A 25,159-nucleotide genomic window follows, 5' to 3' on the forward strand; every position below is an offset into this window, starting at 1 on the left:
TAAAAGAATTCAGATTTGTTTCTTTCGTGATACCAGTTTTAATGAACGTTACACGACTGGAAATGAAAATTATCTTCTCACGATTCTTGCATAAGGTCGCCATTCTGTACTGAACTGCTCGTTCACTCCTGGAAAATGTAATCGAACACTTGTAAAAATTGGCCTTGAATGGAGGAACGAGACATCACAACAAAGAAAAGAAAAAAAAAAAACTATGGCAAAAGGTCGATATTACTGATAACAGAGGAATTTACACAAAAGCTGGACTTTAGTTTAAATGCACTATATTTACATTAATTTACAGAGGTCCAGGAACTATTAAGATGGTTGATTGTCGATCCACCGGAAACACGTGGCCGGGCAACCACACACATAATTTTGTGCAAACGGGTTATTGTAATACAAGACTTATTCCAGGGGGTTCCCAATTTCTCCCACAATCAGGCATGGAGTTTGTCTGCAAAGAGATTGCATCCTAGCATTAGTACTGAGGCGAGGGAACACGTTGGGGAGCATTACACACTACTTTCTTTCAATCAAAAAATTTACAAACCACTCAGAGGGAATGGAAATGACTGGGAGTTTACAGAAGGAACTATTACATTGCTTGAATGAACTAGGGGATGTTTACTAGTATCACAAGGGGAGTAATCACAGCATTGAACCAAGATTGGGGGAGTGAGAAGCTAAACAGAGGGGGAGAGTCGCCTTGGAAGAATGGAAATGAAATACAGACAAAAGGCAAAATAATTCCCTGGCTGAATTGGAATTTACTGTCACAGTACCTGGAAATCCTGGGCTTGGTAGTCTTCTTATCTGCTGATATTCCTGTGCACTATGGAAGTACAAAAATACTTGGGATTTCCCAAGAGGAGGCAGGGGGAGCAGAAAGGGGTGAAGTGGTGTCTGCAGGGAGAGATAACAGGAGCTTCTGAGCTCTCCTAGTTCTGAGGAGGTTCTGAGACCGAGCTGCTGGGCCCCTGCCCTTTTAAAATTTCTCCTGGTAAGCTCTGCCCAAATCTGGATTTTCCTTGTGGGGGGTAAATTCAGGACAGCCAATGGGAGCAAAGAGAGTTTGTCTAGAGAACGGAGGCTTTCAGTTCAAAGGGGCAACTTATATAGACAAGGATTAATTGAAGCTTTCGAGTCTTGTTTTGGAGAAATTCTTAACTTTCCTTGGTTCTGGCTTAAAATCTGGAACAACATATATATATATATATATATATATATCTCTATATATGTAGATTATATATATACATATATATATATATATATATATATATATATATATATGTATTTTATGTATGTATGTATATATATGAAATTGTAATAGCCACAATGCCCTCTTAGTTTTTCTCAAATTCCTTTGCTCTTTTTTTGGATACGCATGTCACTACAAAGCCTTGAGCTCCAGCTCCAAAGAAATTTTGAAGAATTTCATATGTATCTGGTAAAATGACCAGTAGATTGATTCTATATATATATAATATATATATATATCTATATATATATATATATATATATATATATATATAATCGCTGTACAAGACAAGATAGTCACGTAAAAAAATTGCTGTGGAAAGAACGGCGCCATCATCTAAACATAGCAGGAGGGAGTCTGTTAAGAGACGAGTTATGGAGACAAAGGCACCGGGTGGGGGAGGGAGGAGGGGGGGCCGCCGTTACGTCCGGAGGAGGTCGAGGAGGAGGCAGGAAGCAGGAGATAAAGGAGGAAACAGATAGTGCGTTGTGGGTGACAAGAGAGAGAGAGAGAGAGAGAGAGAGAGAGAGAGAGAGAGAGAGAATTTAGTGTGGGAGAATGCGAGATATCAAGTGAAATGGAAGTGGCTCGCAGGATCAGGGAAGGGTGCGTTCCACTTCAGAAAGAATGGAGCTTACCGTTAGGTTACCAGACTGACTGATTGATTATGTCTATTAAAACTGGCGTCACAGCCCCTTGGTTATTAACCCCTTAATAAATGTAAATAGAAAACTGAAAATAGATAAGATTCAAAATAATTTCATATGAAAATATCTAAAAATATATATACACGAATATAATCCTATTTGCTCGAATATTATCAATACTTACATATACTTCATATGTATGCTAAAAATCTTGTCGGGGAGGCCGGAGCAGACCAGTTCAAGACAGTAAAGAGAATTATAAACGCTAAATCTCTATCGTGTGTATTACAATATGGATTAAAAAATCCTCATAGTAGCACGAGTCTTCAAATGGAGAAACAAATCCACAGTTATATAAATGTAAATATATTTAAATTTAACATTCCAAGGAGTTTTAATCTAAATATATGTACATTTACATAACTGTGGATTTGTGTCTCCATAATATGGATTATTACGACGATAACAGCAATTAATATTACTGTTAAGGAGAAGACCTCAAGCTAATCTTATAGAATAAAAAATATGGTTGAATCAACGGAATTCAATTCATAACAAAGTTTCCATTTCATGTGGGATTCAGGCCACTACTAGTACTAGTTGTCCCCTATTCATGCCATTCATGGAAAGGCCTGTGTGTTTGCTAATGAAGATGCACGTGTAATCATACTAAACCGTGTAATCATACTAAATGCACAATATTGTTATCAGCGACACCATTTACATTTCTTTCTTTTATATTATACTTACTTCGTTAGTCTTTATAGAGAGAGTAGTTATAAAATAGAAAACATTATTACAAGCTGAATTTCGCTGACGCCAGCATAATTTTCTATAAGACGTTATTATTATTATCATCATTATTATTATTACTCATTTCGTAGAAAAATATATGAAAGAAGGAGGGATGCCTTTGATGAATTTTGCTTGATACATTCATTAGTTGACATTCTCGAGGGAATTAACTTTTGAGTGAAATTAGCCAAGAGTTAACGTTCCAATGACGTGAAATCATTTCAGCTCTGAGCTAGCAATGTAAAACAGTTAGTCTTTCGCGAAAATATCTCCTGACAAACCAAGTTTCATCAAGTTTTGCTTGCAAGCTCTAGAGATATCCTTTTAAAGCACGCAAAAACATGCGCTCAAGATAATCTTTTTCTTGTGTTTAAATGCTTCATAGTTAATACTTAATTAAAAGGCCCTGGAAGTGACAAGCTCTATTATTATATTATTGTCGGTTTGTTGTTGTAGTTTATATATCTCGCTGACGAAGACAAGGGATTGGTCAGTGAACGAAATTTCATGGAAGATTAATTATTGGGCAGCATAAAACAACGTGTGATGTTAGGAATGTGGCTTTGAGAACTCTTGTCATTATGTTTTACTGCTAGCGGGAAAATGAAGATAGTGTTGCAGCCGGAAAATTAATTAGAACCCGTAAAATGTATATGGCTTTCCTGGCAAACTCGCGAAGGAGAAATGAAGTTTACATATGTAATTAAGGTCAAGGAAAGTATGAAAATGGGAAAACAGTCTTTTTATTTTCGTTCAAATATTATACAAACTATGAAAGTTTGTGCTTAGTAAAACAGAACATTTTAAACAAATCTCTCCAACGCAACATGCATAGGAAGAATGTCAGTTGCAATTCTGAGTTTTCATCTGAATGCCAACGTCCGCAAAAGTACTAATGTCTTATTTTATCAGCAGACTTGATTTTCTAATTATCTTTAAGAAAAGAATTTGCTCTCCCTTGCACCGAGAAGCGCCGGGAAGATACAACCTCCAACTTCCTGACAACAGAGATATTGTTGCTGGAGAGGAATGTAAAAGCCCAAGGTGTGAGTCTTCAACGAATATATTTTCGTTGTGAACTAAATTCTAATTCTTCTCGATTTCTGCATGGCCAAGCTTGCTGGCTTCATTGCCACGAGGACTTTGGGATTGATTCTATTTCACTCATGTTTACTTGTATAAAGCAAAATTTTATATTTTGGAATTTATTTTTACAAAATAAGTTGTTTTCTGCTTTTTATTTACTATTACAGCAAAGAACTGCGCCAACGTCTTTATAGCCAGCATGCGGAAAATAAGTTTGTTTCTTATTTCCATACAAAGAGCAATTCAATGTGAGCATAACTGGATTCCTCTCGAGACCTGCATGACTCAGGGCAACGCTAAAGGAGCACTTCATTCGAATTTTGTTGTTATTCATAAACAAGGGTTTTGCATCCGACATCTTTTTATTTAATCTTTTTAGGCACAAATGTCGCAATAAAGAATAATATATTATTTAAAATATGGAAAAATAAATCCACAGTTATGTATATGTGCATATGTTTTAAACTGTATAGAGAGCTTCCGGGAATCGGTTCGATTACCCTTTTCAATTTGCTATATATATTAATATTCAAATATCTATCTATTATATGATATATATATATATATATATATATATATATATAATATGTATGTATGTATATATAGATATATATATATTAAATATCCATCCTATTCACCCATAATCTATATGTGCACTAAATTCTTGATGGAGACTAAAGATCAGTTTGATTTTAGTAGTTGCGGTGCCCGTTTTTATTGGATTTCGTATCATTATTACTAATATCATTTGCAATGGTTTATCGATATCAATTTTGTGAATGTACCCGTATATTTATAACATGCTCAATTTCTATTTAGCAATTTACGTGTTGCAGCTGAGAACGGCTGGGAGGTGAAAGCACAGAGATGTCAATCGTCGGAAAATCAAACGACAACCTTTACAATCTCACTATTGTTTAGGGAGAAACGGAATTTTGAACCTTAAAATCAACGGTCATAGTAATGAAAACTGTTGTCAATATTTTGTAGATTCATTTTTCTCGATTTCTAATTTTCACGTTAGTCTCCACTACGCCTTTTGAAATGAAATTTTGCCGGTATAAGTTACTATCAATATGTAAACAACATACAACATTATGTGTTCTTTTAATGGGTGTCGAAATTGTCAAAATCTTGCGTGTTGATTTGTAATAACTATTGCTGTATGAAAGAAGCATTGAGATGCCCAAGAATGTGGTAGCTAGACCTAAGACATGTTGATTCAACTTACCTTGTCTGTAACAGCTTTGTTATTGCACCGCTCATCAAGGCAGACACATGAGGTAGTGACGGATCTCTTGAAACTGGGATGGGTAACCATCACAGTTCCCGTATCGTGATACTCGTATAATACCTCCTAAAAAAGGAAAAAAGACGTATGATAACAGAAGCACATATATGTAAATTATACATATCTATCCATCTATCTATCGATCTATATATATATATATATATATATATATTATATATATATATATATATATATATATATATATATATAACGTGTATGTATAAACTTCTACTTACAAAGCTTTTAGTAACACTTTGCTCCACAGTGGCAAAGAAGAAAAATAAAGAGGCTGAATGAATGTTTGCACTACAGTTTTGCGTTCCAGCTGTTTCTTTCGGGACACTTCAGTAAATAGCTCCTGAACTGTCTCAGTGCGGGGCAAAACTATAAAGCTAACATTAATTCGGGGCTTTTCTTCCATTTTATAACTAGGGTGCATAATACATACACACATAACAACGTATCTGTACATAAATACACACATACTATATATATATATATATATATATATATATATATATATATATATATATATATATATATATATATGCTGAATTAATACATGCTCTATTGTTATATATGTACGTACGTATGTATATCTTGTGTATGGACATATACACATATAAAACAATAGATCCTACGCTATTTTTCTCGTTTTTTGTCCTGTTTAAAAGAGACCTTATTTTGCAACTTTATTCTCAACAAATGATTTGGACAGAGATCTGGCGTAAAACTTACTCATAGCAGAAATCCAAAACAACGAGAATTATACTCCTACGAAGGAGATTAATTCTGCTTCTGTTCAGAATTAACTATGGAGCTGCTTCACACAAACTCTTCATTGTCCGTATGTTGTCTGAAGACCCACTTTCTCGCTAATTCTTTCCTAGCGTTGTGAATTGTTCTAGGAGTGGATCAGCTTCGCTTAACGGCAAGTAATTACAACCTCGTATTTGACATGCACCTCACCTACACAGAAGACCCAATACTGTTCTGTCGGCCTTCTGACCTATGTTGCATCTTTCAGGTCTATCTTGTATACATACTTCTGGATATTCTAGATATTCTGACCTTTTTGTTTTAACAATTCTGTTATTCCCAAACCCTAACCTTATTAGGTTTCTTGTTCTTTCACCTCACTAAATCGTGAAAAGTTATACGTAAGTCACTTAATTAGTGTCTGCCAATATCCTGGACATGGCAAGAAACCTGAATCCTGCTAAATCTTTCCTCCTACGCTAACATTTTCAGCAGTTGTTGTTATATCTGCGTTTCACATCTCTGAACCTTCCTTACTACACGTGTTGTTTGAAAACATTGAACGTCTTCCACATTTTTCTCTCATCGACATTCAACGAAGCACACTTTGTCTTCAAAAAAGAGGAACTGGTTGAACACTCCGTGCATTTTAGTCTGCGTTTTACAGAAGCGCGGATTCCCATGTTCTAAACGCGACGCGTATGTCACGAAAGCACGTGTTTTTTCCTTTACATCAAAAGGGCGGCTGAAATTTGTATCATAATCGTGTTAGCCAGATTTTACCGTCGGTTTCCCTTGCTCACTAGCCAGTGCTACCAGCGCTTGAAAAATCTCTCAAGATCTTGAAAAATTAACTCAAAGCTTCAAAAATAAAAATGTTAAGATCTCGAAAATCTTGAAAATTATGTAAAGAAAGTCCTGAAACACGTTCTAGGGAAAAATGAAAGCAAGTTTCGGTCAGACAGCTGCTTAGTGTTTAGTATTCTTGTCACAACTTTCTTGTCAGATATGCGAGAGGTCTCGTTTAGAAGAAGACAGTGTCATTGCTATGTTGCGCAACAAGGAGCCAAAGGAAACAACAAGAGAGTGTCATTGCTATGTTGCACAACATGGAGCCAAAGGAAACAACAAGTACTGAAAGGCAGAAAAGTCCATCATTAAACTTGCCCTGAACTTTCTTTCTTTAGTGTCTGAGCATCAGCTTGATAACTTGCAGGACGAATGGAGGGCCCTAATTTGGGCATCCCATGCTTTCTCAGGAAGTACCTGAATTTTGGCATGATTTAAGGAACATATTGGATAGAAATGGTGTCCCAAATTTAGTTTATTGGCCTTGTATTGCTATACTCTTCAGCCTTTGTTGAAATAATATTTTCTCAATTAAATCTGGTGAAGAAAAAACAAGCGCCGCTCTTTTGATGGCATGTTTTGGTTTCAATTCTGAATCCGCGCTTTCGTACTACACCCTTATTATTCCACGGCTTTCTCAGAGCTGGTTCACTTAGTTCTCTTTACAATTTTCAATTTTTCACAACTCAGTATGTCCTATTGGAAGCGTGTCTTTAAAAAAAATACAAGCTAACTCTCACTGTGACATTCATATTCCTTCTTCTCTGCTGAGTCCAAGATGATTCCTTCGTGCACGAGGCCTCCATAACTTCGCAACCAATTCAGGCATAGGCCTACGTGAGGACTCTTCAACAGAACGTTGATCTTCTTAAATATGCAGCTCTATTTATCTCTTACTACTACAAAGTATATGTATTTTTATGACTTACATCCTAAGTAGTCGCCTCACTGCATCTTAACTGGGTTCACGTACACCATACGCACTTTTACCCTTTAGTCTTAAACTTAACGCGAAACTGTTTCGTAAGAAATACTTAACATAAAATAACCTATACAAGTTACAAATCCTCCCAATAAGAATTAAAATCTTTGTTGTCACTTTCTCATCAATAACATTTCAAAACGCGGTTGTATATGCATGAATTATACACAGACACACATACATACACATACACACACACACACACACACACACACACACACACACACATATATATATATATATATATATATATATATATATATATATATTTACAGACACACAGATACATAAATAAGCGAATACCACAGGAAAATGACAGCAGGAAATCCAAGCGCTTTCGTCTTTACTAAGACATTGCCAAGGAACGAATATATATATATATATATATATATATATATATATATATATATATATATATATATATATATATATATATGACTGGTAAAGGTGTTCTGTAATAACAGAATTCCATCTAATAAAAGGAGCCCATAAAACACCAAAATGTAGAGAGAAAAGTACTATATTTCAGAGACTGCTGTCTCTCTCTTCAGGTATATGAATGAGAAAAAGCATTTTACAAAAAAGGTGGTATTTATACCAAGAGATTCGTCCACAAGTAAGCCAATTTAGGTCACCCCGCTGATATCTTCCTTTAATCTTCTTAAGCGTTGGTTGAATGAACACTGCGTCGACGATGTCTGATGTCCAATTCCCTTTTGAGATGTTCATTACCTGCTCTCTTTTATTAAGGCCGATTCCATCATTTGACTCTTGTACCAGCAGTTGCTGCTATAAATTACACGTGACATATTCCAGTTTATTCTATGGTTATGTTCATTTATATGATTGAAAATAGCCGAGTTCTGTTGTCCATACCTAACTGACCGTTTGTGTTGTATTAATCTCTGGGGAAGTGATTTACCTGTAAATCCGATGTAAGATTGGTCACAGTCCTGGCATGGGATCTCATATACCCCCGAGTCTTTGGGCGATGTCTTTTGTTGGACGTTAATCAGGGATTTGGCTAAGGTATTTGGGTAGGTAAATGCAAAAGGGTTGGATTTCCCAAGGGTGTGAGTTACTCTCTTAATCGTCTCCAGGTGGGGAATTTTTATTTTATTGTTGGGTGTGTCTCTGGTCTTGTCTTTAGGGGGTCGGTAGAAAATTACGTTTGCTTTTTTGAATTGCTTTCTCAATTATATGGTCAGGATACTTTAAAGATGAGAGTTGCTTGCGAATTAGTTCAAATTCTTTTTCCAGGAAATCTGGGGAACAAATTCGTAAGGCTCTTAAGAATAGGTTGCTAGCTAGACTTATCTTGATAGTATTGTCATGATAGCTAAAGTAGTGAATATATGAAAGTGAGAACGTTGGTTTTCTGTATATGGTAAATTTGTATTCTGTCGTGTCTCTGATTATTAAAACATCAAGAAAAGGAATTTTGTTGTCTGTTTCCCATTCAACTTTAAATTTGATGCTGGGCACTAATGCGTTTAATTTTGAGAGGAATTCATTAAAATTACCCCACTTATTATCCCAAAATGTTAGTATGTCATCCACGTATCTCATCCACAGCATGTTTTTGGGTTTTATTGCATTTATTACTGTAGTTTCAAAGTATTCCATGTACAGATTGGCTAAAATAGGACTTAAAGGACTACCCCATACTACATCCGAAATTTTTGCTTGTAGAATGATTCCCCGAATGAAAATACGTTATTAGATTGCACATAATTCAACTAACTTTATTATTTTGTCAAGTGCCAAAGGGAAATGATCTGAATAGGGGGATAATTTTTCCCTTAAAAACTGAAGAACGTCCTGTACTGGTACTTTTGTGAATAGGGAGTCTACGTCAAGGGCTTAAAAGTTTTATGTTGTGAAGTGGTAATATGTGCTTCTCTGAATTTGTGACAAAAGTCTTCCGAATGTTTGATGTGACTGGGAGAAAAAGTGCCTAAAAAAGGAGAAAGGAGGCCAGCTAACCATTTAGAAATTTTGTAATTGAAAGCTCCGGCGCATGAAACGATGGGTCTGAATGGAAGATTGTCTTTGTGAGTTTTGGAAGACCATAAAAGTAGGGTAATTTAGGATTAATTACTTTAAATTTCTCTAATAGTTCAATACTCTTTTGTCTTGGCCAATTAATCTTACTTTCCGAAAAAATTCTGTGGGAACGTTCTGGAGGGGATTTTTCGTCAGTTTTTCGTAAGTATTTGTGTCGCTAAGGAGCTGGTTGATTTTGTCGAGGTAGAAGTCTTTGTCCATTATTACAATTTTGCCGTCTTTGTCGGATCTACTTATTATAACATCTAACTTTTTTAGCGAGTGGATGGCTATCATGAATCTGCGGGGAACAGGATATTTCTTATGAAGGTCAGTTAAAGCATTTAGTAACACTCCTTTTAAACATATCTCTTCACGGCTGTAGTTTTTGTCAAATATGAATTTATCAAAAGCCACTATGAAGTCTAGGTTGTTTTTGCGGTCTGGCATTAGGGCAAAGGATAAGCCTAAATTTAAAACTAAATGTTGATTTACAGTAAGGGGGGTGTTGGATAAGTTTAAAACTTTGTCTTGTTGTTCAAGATTATTCCATGCGCTATTATCTATTAGGTTATTTAACTTGCGTAAAAATCTGTTGGAATGAGTCACGCTATTATAGGCAGCAATGTCGGAACAGAATGAAATCAGATACCTGTATACGTGGTCCGTAGTGAGGAGGCGAAGATTAGATTGAGTTCCATATATCACTCTGCGTAGCACGAAGATGTCGTTTTCTCGTATTGGGTGATTCTTTCTTCCAGGAAAATCTAGTGTGATAGAGGGAAGGGGTTTGATTGCAGAGTCCATCTCCCGAATCCGTACATTTTTAGGAAGTACTTGTTCTTTTTGAGGCATTCTTCCAAAAAGTGTTTTTGGTTTTTCAGCCGGTGTAGTCTGTTCAGTTCTTTTTCAAAACTTGCGGAAAACTGGCTTGACTTCTGGAAGTGAGTGAAGAATCGTGGAAAGGCGGTTGAATTCCATAATGGGCTGACAATGACTGGTAAAGGTGTTCTGTAACAACAGAATTCCATCTAATAAAAGCCCATAAAAACACCAAAATGTAGAGAGAAAAGTACTATATTTCAGAGACTGCTGTCTCTCTCTTCAGGTATATGAATGAGAAAAGTTTACAGAAAAGGTGGTATTTATACCAAGAGATTCGTCCACAAGTAAGCCAATTTAGGTCACCCCCGCTGATAATCTTCCTTTAATCTTCTTAAGCGTTGGTTGAATGAACACTGCGTCGACGATGCCTGATGTCCAATTCCCTTTTGAGATGTTCATTACCTGCTTCTCTTTTATTAAGGCCGATTCCATCATTTGACTCTTGTACCGGCAGTTGCTGCTATAAATTACACGTGACATATTCCAGTTTATTCTATGGTTATGTTCATTTATATGATTGAAAATAGCCGAGTTCTGTTGTCCATACCTAACTGACCGTTTGTGTTGTATTAATCTCTGGGGAAGTGATTTACCTGTAAATCCGATGTAAGATTGGTCACAGTCCTGGCATGGGATCTCATATACCCCAGAGTCTTTGGGCGATGTCTTTTGTTGGACGTTAATCAGGGATTTGGCTAAGGTATTTGGGTAGGTAAATGCAAAAGGGTTGGATTTCCCAAGGGTGTGAGTTACTCTCTTAATCGTCTCCAGAACGTTCCCACAGAATTTTTTCGAAAAGTAAGATTAATTGGCCAAGACAAAAAGAGTATTGAACTATTAGAGAAATTTAAAGTAATTAATCCTAAATTATCCTACTTTTATGGTCTTCCCAAAACTCACAAAGACAATCTTCCATTCAGACCCATCGTTTCATGCGCCGGAGCTTTCAATTACAAAATTTCTAAATGGTTAGCTGGCCTCCTTTCTCCTTTTTTAGGCACTTTTTCTCCCAGTCACATCAAACATTCGGAAGACTTTTGTCACAAATTCAGAGAAGCACATATACCACTTCACAACATAAAACTTTTAAGCCTTGACGTAGACTCCCTATTCACAAAAGTACCAGTACAGACGTTCTTCAGTTTTTAAGGAAAAATTAATTATCCCCCCTATTCAGATAATCATTTCCCTTTGGCACTTGACAAAATAATAAAGTTAGTTGAATTATGTGCATCTAATAAACGTATTTTCATTCGGGGAATCATTCTACAAGCAAAAATTCGGATGTAGTATGGGTAGTCCTTTAAGTCCTATTTTAGCCAATCTGTACATGGAATACTTTGAAACTACAGTAATAAATGCAATAAAACCCAAAAACATGCTGTGGATGAGATACGTGGATGACATACTAAAAAACATTTGGGGATAATAAGTGGGGTAATTTTAATGAATTCCTCTCAAAATTAAACGCATTAGTGCCAAGCATCAAATTTGAAAGTTGAATGGGAAAACAGACAACAAAATTCCTTTTCTTGATGTTTTAATAATCAGAGACACGACAGAATACAAATTACCATATACAGAAAACCAATGTTCTCACTTTTCATATATTCACTACTTTAGCTATCATGACAATACTATCAAGATAAGTCTAGCTAGCAACCTATTCTTAAGAGCCTTACGAATTTGTTCCCCAGATTTCCTGGAAAAAGAATTTGAACTAATTCGCAAGCAACTCTCATCTTTAAAGTATCCTGACCATATAATTGAGAAAGCAATTCAAAAAGCAAACGTAATTTTCTACCGACCCCCTAAAGACAAGACCAGAGACACACCCAACAATAAAATAAAAATTCCCCACCTGGAGACGATTAAGAGAGTAACTCACACCCTTGGGAAATCCAACCCTTTTGCATTTACCTACCCAAATACCTTAGCCAAATCCCTGATTAACGTCCAACAAAAGACATCGCCCAAAGACTCGGGGGTATATGAGATCCCATGCCAGGACTGTGACCAATCTTACATCGGATTTACAGGTAAATCACTTCCCCAGAGATTAATACAACACAAACGGTCAGTTAGGTATGGACAACAGAACTCGGCTATTTTCAATCATATAAATGAACATAACCATAGAATAAACTGGAATATGTCACGTGTAATTTATAGCAGCAACTGCCGGTACAAGAGTCAAATGATGGAATCGGCCTTAATAAAAGAGAAGCAGGTAATGAACATCTCAAAAGGGAATTGGACATCAGACATCGTCGACGCAGTGTTCATTCAACCAACGCTTAAGAAGATTAAAGGAAGATTATCACGCGGGGGTGACCTAAATTGGCTTACTTGTGGACGAATCTCTTGGTATAAATACCACCTTTTTCTGTAAACTTTTTCTCATTCATATACCTGAAGAGAGAGACAGCAGTCTCTGAAATATAGTTACTTTTCTCTCTACATTTTGGTGTTTTTATGGCTCCTTTTATTAGCTAAATATATATATATAAGATATATATATATATATATATATATATATATATATATATCGATATATATATATATATATATATATATATATTACTTTTACATAAGAAGCAACAAACGACCACTTCTTCAAGAATCATTTCCACGTTTTCTTCCATCTATCTATTCCTTACATTTCTCTACGTGGACACAGTCAAACCTTACAATAATCGAAATGTAGTCGGTACAGTACCAAGCCAAAATGTGTTTCAGAAACTGGTGAAACACTCTCTCTCTCTCTCTCTCTCTCTCTCTCTCTCTCTCTCTCTCTCTCTCTATAGCTGACTTGTCAGGCGAAATGGCCACCCTGCTGTGCTCGTATTCTCGGATTCCAATCACATGAAGGAGCTGAAGGCGAAAAGCGAGGACTGGTAATCTGCTATTTCCTTGATAAGAAGATTCTGTGGTGTATATAAAAATGATCTGTGGTGGTTATATTTTATACATATATATATATACGTTGAATATATATAATATACTATAATATATATATATAATATATATATATCATATATATATAATATATGCATTACATATGTTTTATATATTGAATATATTCATAAATAATATACATAATATTATATATATATATATATAATATATATATATATATATATATATATTATATATATTTATATATATATATATATATATATATATATATGTATGTATGCAAAATATCATAATAGTACTAACCCACAAATAAAAATACAAACTTTCCAAATTCCATTTCTCCTTATGTAGATGTCTTATATATATAAGTATATATCACTTATATATACATATATATTCAAAAGCTTATGCAAAATATCATAATAGTGCTAATAAAAAAAATAAAAATAAAAACTTTCCAAACTCATTTTCTCCTTATCCTTCATAATTTTTCTTTCGCTAACATATGCACAGTTCTGTCGAAAACCAGACAGGAGGTTTAGTATTAATGTCTTTAAAAATTGAAAGGGAACATATCGATAAAACTTAAGACCTGGGACATCTATAACAAGAAACCACAGCACCTTCGCATTGACACTCAAACCTCTTATCCCGGTCGTCGTGGTCAGCAAGAACTTGAGCCGACATTAAGAAACGTTGATTCACCGATAAATTTCTTATTTTCTCATTCCTGCGCACCACCGCTTCAGGAGATGACCTCTGTCTTTTACAGTTTCGGAAAAAAGTGGATTGTGGGTGGTTCCGTACGACAGGCTATAGATTCGACATTTAGAAAAAAAAAAAAAAATCGTTACTTAAACTGGAAGATCTGCCGAGTCGCTTTGGGGCTGATTTGGGTGAACGTACTGGGGATGATATAAAATCACGCACTCATGAATAAAAGATGTCGTTAGCCTCGAATAATGGGTAACATACATTTCTTGAAATATCTTTGAAACCGAGGTAATGAAAATTAGCCCAGCATCCATATGATATATTTTCTTGTCCATAACACACATTACATGACGGTAAAATAAGTCATGGGATGATTGTATACATACAACACAAATTAACATATAATTACAACAGAACTTATAGTTCTTTGTTTCTTGTTTTTCTTTTTTTGTGATTTAAATTAGTTATTGTTGAATACCTTTAAATCGCCAAATATTACTAGCCTATTATGATTCAAAATTCACTGTGTCGGAATTAATGTGAAATGCGAAATAAGGCTGAGTTATTGTCGATACATTATTATAAATACTAATTAGAAGTGGTATATGTTATAACCAAAGTTTCCTATCACATGATAATCAACTCTGGGGAAAGTTGATTAACTGTTGCGAAACCTTCACGAATCTGTTCTCTCATTACGATACTGCAGAATGCATGTTCATTTTTTGTTGTAATAAAAACTTCTAATCGGGCACTGAAAATTTGGAAATCATGGAAGTTGCGAGTGAAGCCATTGCATCATAGAATCGAGTGATTGCTGGAATGAGTTATAATGGCGTCTCAGCATTACAGGAATTAATTTTAAACTGGTAAATAGTCCTATCAATATTTCATAGAGGAAGCATACTGAGTACCCGAGTATTTGTAATGTGAAGAAGATGATGAATAATGGTTGTTGACTTTCATCAGACACACTCTATGAATCAGGAACAATATTCTTAGAGTATATTTGTATTTCTAAGAGGGACATTGTAAGGAGATATAGAACGCTTTATGTCAAATCTGTAGAATATCCAATCATTTTGAAAATAATGTTCCGTGACGAAAATCAATAAAGTGGTTCACATACTACGTGAGTCATCTTGTGTACAGGCGCGCGCACGTCGCACACACAGACACACACATATATGTATGTATCACAACCGATGCTGAACTATTACTTGTGCTTGAATACTTGATCATTTCATGCACTATGAAGGTATCACTAACCTTATAAGGGAAGCAAATTCACAGTATTATTTGCACTTTTTAAATTTCAGAGTGACGTATTGTGTGCCATATTGAACTTGTATTTGTAAATTAGTAAATAACATTAAATACAATAATTCTATTTACTAAAATAGTTCAATTAATGGTACAAGCAAGAAATTTGGTACATATCTTCTCCATAGGCCACTTTTTGAAAATTACTGCATGTCCACTCAAAGTTCCTAAATGGCTGCCGTTTTTCAAGAAGGCCCCTAGTCATGGTTTTAACATGGAACTCTTGTACTGCCTCTGGCCATGTTTTTATGCATTTGTTTTGGTTATAGACATTTTAGGCAGTCACCAAGCAAAAGTAAAGTGCATTAATGTAATTCTGCTAAAGATTTCATATAGCATATATAAAGAGAGATAGCATCCGATGTGGCAGCCAAAAACCTTAAATAATCGCGTCTTAGGATTCAGTAGGCATGGGCAAATGTCTTCCTGTTCAATATAACTGTTTGCAAGTCTCTACATAATTTAGGTGGTGGTTTTATCTTTGGTTTTATTTTAAAAGAGTAAATGTTAGTGCACAACCAAGGCACATTGGGGACTTCACTGCTGTGTAATTCAGCATGGGTTTCAGTGTTAGCTAATCTTGCTTTACTTACGCTGTACCTAGCTTTGCTGCAGTGTAATTTAGTAGTTTTGTCTCTCCCAAATGCTGTCTAATTGCCCCATATCAATTAGCTGGTAGAATATATATATACATATATATATGATATATATATATATATATATATATATATATATATATATAGTTGGTAAATCTAATAGACAGTCGCTGCCTGGAATTGGGACAGGAGGGGCCGTGGGGGCGGGGGGGGGGGGGGGGGGGGGGGGGGGGGGGGGGGGGGGGGGGGGGGGGGGGGGGGGGGGGATGGGGGGCCGAGCCAAGAGTAAATGGAGCTCTACATGGCTTGCTCATGTACTTACCTGGATGGTGTAGAGATCACACCGGACTTAAATGGCACTGGATGAATTATCGGGCTAGGTGTAGGGTGACCGAACCTAGTTGTATCTCATACATCAATGTGCATATCAGATTTGGTGAAGGATGCATAATGATGCCATACCTCGAAGTCTGCTCCAGTTCACTGGTATGGTTGAGCATGAAACAAACATAAAGTCACAGCAAAGGTTTGGCTCATCAAAGTCAGACCTGGCTGTCGCTCAGCTTCTGCAGCACAACTGCTTCTCAACACAGAAGGAAGGAAGGAGCAAGTGTGCATCGACACACAAAGGATAAGAAAACTCCTTTGTCAGTGTTCACGGGCATGACTATCTAAGCCAAAACCAGGAAGAGAAACCTGGAAGAAATGCTTCATGATCATGGATGGCATGAGCATTTGCTATAACAAGATGTTGGAGATATCAGCCCGATGTAATATTGATAATAGCCCAGTAGAAATGCTAGAAACAGATTCACTGGCCTCATATATGTAGGCATAGTTGAAAATTTCATGTCTCTATCTTTCTTAGTTGTAGAGTTATTCAGCAAATGTTTCATGGCGGCCATTTTGTACGCCTCTTTATCACAATGGTAAATATAGTAGTAATAGCACTGGTGATATCTTCAATTAACTCTTCTACCAAGGATGACATTATCTGAGTAATGACTGATGTATTTATTTCAACAATGATTTACTCAAAGTGTCAGCATTAGAAACAACTAGCAGCCATCTTGAAAAGTGGTGGCCATATTGAAATTTTACGTGGACACCCAGATTTTTCAAAAGAGGGGGTTAAAATGCGCACTTGTGTTAAATTTCATGCTTTTATCACAAACTGAAGTATTTTTCTACTTATCTACTGCACAAGTCGCCTACTATATAGTCTCTACTGAGTTTCATCCGTTATTCAGTTCCATGAGAGAATTTCTTCACGTACAAATCTTTCAGTACACGTGAATTTCTGTTCTTTGCGGAAGCCTGCATGACACTCCCTTTTCCCCGAGCAGAGACTTCTTTCATGAATTCATGACAGAATTATTAACCACAGGAAAGTAAAGCATTTTCAGTGATAGTACATATTCTTTACATGACAAAATAATTCAAAGGTGAAGTAGGGTTTTGCTGAGTCCTTCAAAGTTTTCCAAGGACTTTGGCTTACCTACACTTTCACTTTCCCTCAAAAACGGCGAAGGGAAATGAAACGCGTTCCTTAACATGCACAGGAAACCGAAAAAAGCTGCAGCTCTTTTTACGGTGTCTAAAATTACCATCGTGATAATAATTTGATATTTATATAGCCAACCGACACTGTATCTTAATAACTTATGGATATTCTGAAGCCGTTTATCTAGCTGACAACCCACCATCTACGTTTTATCTCCCCCTTCCCATATTCTCTTCTTTTTTACCTCCCTCCCCAGTCACCCTCCCATCTACCTCCCTTCCCCTCCATTTCCCTTTCGCTTCCCTTACATTTCCCCTCCTGTCTCCCTCCCCTTCCCCATTCCCCCTCCGCCTCCTCTATCTTCTCACTTCTTTCCCCTTTCCCCCTCCTTCTTCCCTATTTTCCTCCCCCTCCCCCTACCACTTCTCCTACCCTCTGCCCTCCCACTACCCTAGATTGTTTTAACGGGCCTTCCCCATAGGTTGCTATTCAGATTTTTTCAGGTGGCGCTGGGTTGGTCAGCTAGTGTATGTGTGTATGTGTGTATATATATATATATATATATATATGTGTGTGTATATATATATATATATATATATATATATATATATATATATATATATATATATATAAGTCATATCACTTTTCCGTGATTCATATACATATATCGAGCTACAATGTCCTTTAATATCTAATTCGCTCTACCTCGGAATTAATATATTTTCATATATGCTTAACCGAAGGGGAATTTTTTTCTCGATAATAGACTTGCCTGGATCGGGACGCGAACCCAGGATCCTTTCAAGTCCAGGAACGTCAGTGAAGCTTTTACCTACTTCACTACCGCGAGAGTGTAGTAGTGTAGTAGGTAAAAGCTTCACTGACGTTCCTGGACTTGAAAGGATCCTGGGTTCGCGTCCCGATCCAGGCAAGTCTATTATCGAGAAAAAAATTCCCCTTCGGTTAAGCATATATGAAAATATATTAATTCCGAGGTAGAGCGAATTAGATATTAAAGGACATTGTAGCTCGATATGTATGTATATATATATATATATATATATATATATATATATATATATATATATATATATATATATATTACACCTCTATTTTGAAGGCATTTGTTAATCACCCCGTTGTAACCCCTAGGACAGGGGATGCCTACTTTGAAGTAGATGTAAAAGTATTGGCAGCTCGGACCTACATCTTTCCTTCCTGAGCGTCGCATCTGATTGTCTGTCTCTCTGCCTGCCAAATTCTAAGAAAACCTGCATCTACATTGGTGTGTATAAATCAAACCTGGTATCCAAGAATGAATTTTATATTGCAAATCCAACTTGAGCAGTTAAATAAAAGATAAGCTTATAGCATATTATCAACCCATCACTTCAAACATCAATAAAACAATAGTGATAACGAAAGGGAAAACAAATCTCCGTTCCTCGACACCGTCACGATGTGCTCCATATTAATACATGGGTCAGTTAATCTAAGCCCAAATTGAGACAAATGGCTAAGTCACCTAAACTACTGCGCATGCTTTTGCAGATTTGTGCGTGGTTTATCCATGATACATCTGTCAAACAAAGAAACATATCGCAATAAACCCCCAAATCAAACAATGTGGGATATTTCTTAAAACAAAAGAAAATAAGTAGACAATAAGAAAAAAAAAACCCATGGACATTAAAGAAATGGTAAAATACACGACAAGGTACTGAATGTCAATGCACACTTCAACTCGCCCTTTCAACAGACAATAAGAGCTTAGAATTTCACTGTCTTCACTAATCAGCTCCTGCAACAGCAATGAAACATTTCGTAATAGATCTCACATTTGCCTTGTCGGTCATTATATACAAATGAACATAACACTGCGGTGGAACGCCTCATAATCCGGATTCCCAACAGGATAAGATCTTCTGGAAACTTCCATTCTTGGACACGTGCCGTCAACGACCCATTAAATCAAAAGTGATCGTTCAACAAGTGCTAATTAATGCTGAAAATGCGCCAGGTCGCGCTCATTAAGCAGACATACTTCGCACCTAAAATGTTGAAACATCGTCAACAAGTTCGTATCACACATACCTTCGCACGCCCTTCCCATATATGTATATGTATATATATATATATATATAATATATATATATATATATATATATATATATATATTATATATATATATATATATATATATATATATATATATCCTAAACTCTATACCAACAAATAAACGAAAATCCCTTTATAGCTTTTATTTGATCGGGCATTGACAAGGAAGACATCTACAAACAAACTATCATTATATCCCGTGTAATGTGTATTGGATTAAAGATTTCCAATGCACACCGCGTATTTTTAGCTAGCACAGCAAATACACTGATAATTTGGTAAAAAAGAAAGTATAGCGTTTTCTCGTTCACAAATCTGATGATTGATGTATTGATGATAGAATATTTTTCTTAGGGATTTCAGAGAGAGAGAGAGAGAGAGAGAGAGAGAGAGAGAGAGAGAGAGCTTAGCTACAGATAACCACTATATTTGTGTCAGATAAATTAGCAACTTTATGATATTTCTTTAAGGATGAGAGAGAGAGAGAGAGAGAGAGAGAGAGCTCAGCTACAGATAACCTCTATATTTGCATCAGATATGTTAGCAACTTTATATTTGTTTAAGGATTTCAAGGAGAGAGAGAGAGAGAGAGAGAGAGAGAGAGAGAGAGAGAGAGAGAGAGAGCTCGGCTGCAGATAACCACTATTTTTGCGTCAGATAAATTAGCAACTTTATGATATTTATGAGCTGTTAGAAAATTGACGAAAACATCGAAGATTATTCATAGGGATTCTAAAAGTTTCATCGACACTGCGTTGAAATTTACTGGACTTTGTATGTCGGTTAATGGTTTATGATCTTATAAATTTTCCATGAATACTGTCGTCTAACAAGAGTAATGAACGACGGCCTTTTATATTTTTGAAGAACAAAAAACTTTCAAGGAACTGATAATAATAATGGATCATATTCCCGTGAATTTTTTTTTCCTCTCTCTTGAGTTAAGGATGAAATTCTTGTGTATTTCAATCTACAGCTCAACAATTTCTTTGGGAACTAACAACTGTAGTCTGTTCAGTAACTTTACCTTTTTACACTTCTATTTTGTACGACCCCTTCGAGATTTCCAAAAATGTACCGTATAAAAACATTCCTGGTCTTTCTCTCCTTTACGTTTATTAACACCATTAAATTTCTCCTCTTGTAAAAACTTTCCAACCTTTTCCAGAGAGCTATTTCTTTCCCTTTTGCGGTCTAAATGCGACCACATCAAGCTTACACCAGATTCCCTCTGCTCCTTTTATAATGAAAACTATATTGCAATTTATGAAAGTATTTCATCATCCAATACAAGTTCACAAAAATTAACACATATTGAACAAATGAATTTTACCGTTGATCTATATTCCTATTAAACAAATAGTTTTATATCACTTATACTCGGCTAAGATCCATTTTTTTTACTTCTGGATTATTGGTAACTAGCCTTAGTTTCAGCCACCATTTACAACTTCTTATCATTTCTTCTCTATACTTTTGTCATCCCGATATGAATTATAACTTTAATACATGTGTTTCATATTGTAGTGGTAATCAGAGACTCTCCTTGCATACTCACTAAGGTTATTACTAAGCTCAGTTCAGTGACGCTGGTCTCACGAGACCGAGGGATTCTAAGATGTGTAGTAATTATTTAGTGCAGTCATTATTTAACAAAAAATATACCTTAAATGGGTAATGGGACATACTTGGGACTTCCAAGCCACCAGAAAAGCATAAATACCAAAATATTTTTCTAATATCATAAATAAAATTAAGAAAAGATGAATTAAAAGGCACTAAACCCAGTTTTCATTCGTGGTCAATATATTCAATCCCTAGAGAGAGAGAGGACAGAAACCCCAAAAAAGCACAGACAGAAATAACCGAGAATAAACTCTTTATTAGCGCTTAAGCAATATGCAATGTACCAGATTTTGATAAAATTCATCTCGCTTCAAAGGCCAACAAAAAAACTTCCACATTAAGAGTTTTGAAAGTGTTCTTTAAATCAAAAGCCTTACGAATAGAAAGGTTTCTACTTCGATTAAAGAGAGCAGCAAATCTCTTCCATAGCGTGATTTAGATAAATAAATTTCTTTAAAAGAAGGTTGTGCCGCAATAAATCAGATGCTGAATAGTCACAGAAGCCACCTAACATGAATGCCTCAGTACTGAGCGCTATAATGTAATCTGTATTCGACTTGTCAAACTGATTAATTTTAAAATGAATATGAATCAAGACTAATTCATCACTAACTGGTATTAAATAAGATATAATTAGTTTGATGGACTTTTAATAACTGTTAGGTACCTTACAAATAACATAATAATCATTTTGCAATCTGATACGACTCAAAAGTGAAAGTACCAACAAAAGCAAAACAACAAAATAGTAAAATAACCATTAGTAATGAAATTATAGCCAATCCATACAGCAATTACGTGTTAGCGCTCAACATAGAAATATAGCATCTCTCTCTCTCTCTCTCTGCTGTACTGAAATCTATTGTTGTATTACACTTTTCTCCTCTCGCCACTACCCCTGATTCAGAAGACAAAAAGATAAGAAGGTAAATGGTTTCAGAATAAGAGATTAACCTAACGATTTTGGGAAAGACCAAACTCTCGTCGATCAATGGCAGAGTTCTACGTTACTTTAAAAAGAAAACGAATTAGGGATGGCTTGTGTCGGAATTTCAAGAAGTTCAAGGCAAATGAGTCTTGCAAAGTTTAACATTTATCCGTCCTGTGAACTGAGTCTCTTGACATTGTAAAACTACCTTTGATTTATGAAGATGATTATCTCAGCGGTCACATGACGTGTAACTTACTTTATCAACCAAATCGAGATATCAAATAGAGAACTCTCTCTTGCAAAGGACTTACTGTTTGATCGATTGTACGCTCTAGCTCCAGGGTTTGCACTACCTTGGGATATGGATAAAAAAGTTTGTTTTACTGGGTGGAGGGAATTTTGATAAAATCGTATGGATAAAAATGAGTTCAAATATATTCCCAATTTAAAGAATGGTTTTAAAAGTGACAACACTTTCTCTGCCACCGAACGTATATAGGTAAACGCACTCTTGCATATTTGTTCGGTAAACGCAAGAAAAGTAGAACCACTCCGGATCCTGAAAATTGAGACATTCTATGAGTGCGAGGGAGACAGATGGCGTGACACGTGCCTCTGAAAATTGGCTGTCTTACACTAATAGAGTCATACATTTGGCCAAAGATTATAAATGCACCAGGGCAGGGTAATGTGCTAATGGGAATAACTTGTATTAAATCGGATTTTATGTTTACGGTAAGATATATCAGGGTAATAAATCGTAGGTGATATACAAGTATCACGCAAAAGCAAATAAAGTTAGATGTATTCAGATTTGTGATATGATTGCAGAATAATATAAATTTCTCAATTACCTCTAAAACTCATTTGCAAAGACTAGACGTCCTTTTAATTACTTTTATCGACATCTTAAAAGATAACTAACCAGCTTCTTAATTAGACCATCAACTAATTGCACTACTTGGATACGTTGATTAACCTTTAGGCAAATTTTTCATTTTCTATTACGAAATGCGATTGGTTTTTTAAAACCCCGTATCAGTGAATCTCACGCCACTCTAATCCTTCCACGGTTAACTTTGAAAAAGAATGGTCGTATACACATTTCCATATTTCTTGAAAAGCCAGCTTTGGGAGCTTAACGACGGCTTTCACAGCAAAGAGGCGCATGGCAGGCGGCACATTCGGTAACATTCTGCTTGAAAACGATGGATGAAGCCTTTCACAGAGTAGTGGCATGGCGCGTTGCATTTGCCACCTGTCACTTGAATGCCATTCCGGGATCGGCCAAATCTTTTTCAGTTCGAACGTGCAGTGTACAACTTCGGTCGCGCATGCGCAGTGAATACTTTGTCCAGACTGAATTGGGGGGCTGAGGAGTCTACTTTGTACAGTCTGTGGAGAAGGTACATGAGTGTCTTTTAAATTTTTATGGAAAACATTGATCATGGCCGTTAGCAAATTAAATGTGAGAAGTACTTTATCCAGATTTTCTTCAGTAGGGAAATTATAGGAGTACGACCGTGAATGTGGTCAGATTCAATCGATTGATAGAGAGAGAGAGAGAGAGAAGAGAGAGAGAAGAGGAGAAGAGAGAGAGAGAGAGAGAGAGAGAGAGAGAGAGAGAGAGAGAGCAGTTCCAATACTCTGTCGTGCTTAATACGAAACGTAATTTCATCCCATTACTGGATTTCAAATACTCAAGTATTCAGTAGTTATGAAAACAGGATGGTAAATAAGACTAAATTTGCTCATAAGGTCTGCACTTTTCATCATGAATAAAGTCATAAAGGACAAGTAACACCACAGCGGTTTCACGATATATCGAATCTATCTAGAGTTTGCACATTTTTCCCAGATAGTGACCCTAAGAGTTTTTGGGGGTCGTTGTCTAGGACTATATTTCTTGGTGGTCATTATCTTGGGGGCGGGGGGGGGGGGGGGTCACTATCTAGGAAAGAGCCGAAAACTAAATAGATTCAATATATTGTGAAAAAGCTCTGATGTTACTGGTTGTCTTCAAATAACTTTATTCGCATAATAATGAAAAGCGCAGCACCTAATGAGCAAATTTAGTCTAATTTGCCGTCATATTTTAATAATGGCTAAATTCTCAGCAGTCTTCAATATTCGAAATCCATTAATGGGCTGAAATTACGTTTCGTATCTAGCACGACAGAGTATTGGATCCCGGCCCCCACCCGCCTCTCTCTCTCTCTCTCTCTCTCAATCGATTCCCATATTTCCTCTTCTTAAGAAAATGTCGATAATGAACTTCTCCACTTTTAACTAGCTAACAGCCATGATGAATATGGATGAACCTTAGCATCATTTGACGTCTCAAAGGCAACTAGACTAGAACCATAAGCATCGTAGTTTTAGTTATGACAGACTTTGAATAATAATGTATATGTTGAAAATCCTACTTCATAACTGTAATCGAATCGACTTTTCCTAAGAATTCATATTCTTTTGTAGACCGTTACTTGTATAACTATTTACAGATTTAGAAAATTCGCTAATATGTTCGCAGTATCTAAGTATTTGTGATTGCTATTTCCCAGGACGATGATATATGCAGATGAAAGTTAAGATATTTGGTTCCAACAACAACAGCAAGAACGACGAAAAGCAGCAACTAGAATCACAAACACGATACTGATAATAATAATGGGTCAAATCAAAAACAAGATTTTGAAAAAAAGAATAAAAACATAAAGCATGAACAGCAACAACAATAACAACAACAACAACAGCAATAATAACTATAATAACTTAAATGGATATGATAAAGTAAATTCTCCATTGTTCCTATATTGTAATAAAA

General features: G+C 35.9%; 1 protein-coding gene across 1 annotated transcript in view; it reads right to left on the reverse strand.

Annotated features, from left to right (window-relative positions):
• The window catches only part of LOC135220651 (uncharacterized), a 241,439-nt gene that overhangs the window by 144,320 nt on the left and 71,960 nt on the right, over positions 1-25,159 (reverse strand). Inside the window, exon 2 of the mRNA XM_064257998.1 lies at positions 5,021-5,146. The gene's annotated coding sequence lies outside the window, so the exon portion shown is untranslated. The remainder of the gene's footprint in view (positions 1-5,020; positions 5,147-25,159) is intronic.

The sequence above is a fragment of the Macrobrachium nipponense genome, chromosome 2 (assembly GCF_015104395.2).
Source record: "Macrobrachium nipponense isolate FS-2020 chromosome 2, ASM1510439v2, whole genome shotgun sequence".
NCBI lineage: Eukaryota > Metazoa > Arthropoda > Malacostraca > Decapoda > Palaemonidae > Macrobrachium > Macrobrachium nipponense.